This window comes from Aplysia californica, unplaced genomic scaffold, assembly GCF_000002075.1.
Source record: "Aplysia californica isolate F4 #8 unplaced genomic scaffold, AplCal3.0 scaffold00037, whole genome shotgun sequence".
Classification (NCBI taxonomy): Eukaryota; Metazoa; Mollusca; class Gastropoda; order Aplysiida; family Aplysiidae; genus Aplysia; species Aplysia californica.
In genome coordinates, this window is record NW_004797307.1 from 18,517 (window position 1) to 20,580 (window position 2,064).

The window sequence follows — 2,064 nt, forward strand, 5'->3', positions numbered from 1 at the left end:
TGCCACAGAAATAGCCTGTTCGCCCCTATCGGGCCACTCCATAAGCTGTCACAAGCTTTGATTAAGTAAGCTTAAAGTGAGGCTGGAACACAGAATTCTACACTTATAGAAGCGGAACTCCCTCTTCGCGATCGCCGATTCGCTGTGAGGAATTGAAACTAAAACATGGCGGCCGTGTAGAATTCTGTGGTCTAACCTAAGCTTCAAGTCCACACTCCCTCATCCTCCCCACCCTGCTTGCAATCCGCGAAGCCACTTACGTCAGAAAAAGAGAAACCTGGAGAGTGTCATTGCGCGCGTAGAGCTGGAGTCTGCTCGATGAATCGAAGGCTTGCGAGCAGCACAGCAAGTCCCATGATTTGCTTTGCATCCCATTGTCTTGCTTTGTGAAAAGTGGCTTGCTCGCAGTCCGGCAAGTCTCTCGGCTCTCATGATTTATTTGCTTTGGCTCCCAGGACCAGCTTGTAACCTGGCAAGTCACTTGGCTGACTTGCTGCAGCAGCGAGCAGCAAGACCGCTCGCAGTGCGAACTCTGAACCGTAGAGGAAGGGAGAGGCTGTGCTTGTTTTGGTGCAAGACGTAGAGAGCTGAAGCTATTTTTAACTTCCCGCCGTTGGTCAGCAGAGTGAGAGGAAGCGTGGTATTGTAATAACAGAGACCTGGGTTTCTGGTAGTAATGAGTAGACTTAGATTACCCTAGAATGTAAAACTCCAGGGGTCGTTGTGATTGGCTTTTGTATCAATGTAACCTATTTTGTTGATGTTTTGCACCCACAGTGACATATTACAGACCATTTAGGAGACGGGCTAGGCCTACTTCAACCCAATGGCAGGGCCAACCTGGGCTGAGAGAGAACAACGCCCCAGCAAAAAGACGGAGGTTCTCAGTAAAAAGAATTCCCCTTACGGGAATCGAATTGAGGTCTTTTGCGTGCGACGACGAAGCGCTTGGCCCGTGCACATTAAAAACAAACCGGCCTTTGTGTTGTAAGAATATCCGATCCATTATTTATTTTTAAGTGCATTGAATAGAGTTTTTTTTTTATTTTACAGCCCGACTATGGAAAAAAACAGTCTTGCACTTTTGGTGCAAGCCTCTCAACGCAAATAACCAGAATCTTCTGTAATATGTACTGAGCCCACAGCCACGAGAGTTCGCGATGTCACGACACAGTACAGCAAGACTGTCCGCGAGTCACAACTCTCCGGAAGTTCCCCCCGGTAGCGAGCGGGAGGCAAAGCAAAGCACAAGCCGGCTCGCAAGCCTCTAGCGCAAGCTGTCCGCTGCTCGCAAGCCTTCGATTAATCGAGCAGACTCCAGCTCTACTTCCAATTTTCTTATGACTGTTGTGGAAGGCTTTTTAGTGTGTTTCTATGTATTCTTTGTTTGATTTGTTTTTCTCTCGACTTTTTACCTCCCCATAATCAAGTCATGGCCTTATGATGGCATCGGCTCCTGGCCACGAAAGGCTAGATAAAGACACCCAAATTTGAAACGAAATAGGCAATACACGTACATAATTTGTGGTATTGCCATCTCTGCTTCTTTGCCTTCAGTTCGTACATTCATATGTTTAGTTGATTTTGCTGTTAAAAAATCTTAAGACCATTATTCCTACCACAATGTTTCATCGCAATTACGTTTTACCCAGAGCGGGAATAAATGTTTAATAATGAGATACGTTTCTAAAATAAGTTTTGGAAGGTGAACATACGGTACAATATTATGAATTTTTGGTTTGCTTTCTTTCACAACTCGGTGATGCCGAATTAAATAAAAGGTTTTCTTTAAAAGTATGTTCCTATTTTGTGAAAACGTTTCACGCGTGGCCTAACCCCTGCCTGGTTCTTTGTGTCACTTTGGTACTTGCACCCTGTCAAACAAGTCGGTGGAGGCTCTCGCGGCCTAGAGATTAAGGTGTTGGCCTCTCATTCAAAGGTCCCGGGTTCGAATCTGGGTAGTGACTGAAAAAAATTCTTCTCTAAATTTGTCTCCTTCCACCTCCTTTCCTGCTCTCTAGCAATGTTCTGTCGTCTGCTTTCGTCTCCTCTTTCTGCCCCCAC

At 45.8% G+C, this 2,064-nt stretch overlaps 1 pseudogene; it reads left to right on the forward strand.

Moving 5' to 3' along the window:
• Positions 1-2,064, forward strand: part of LOC101857313 — a 7,853-nt pseudogene that overhangs the window by 2,296 nt on the left and 3,493 nt on the right.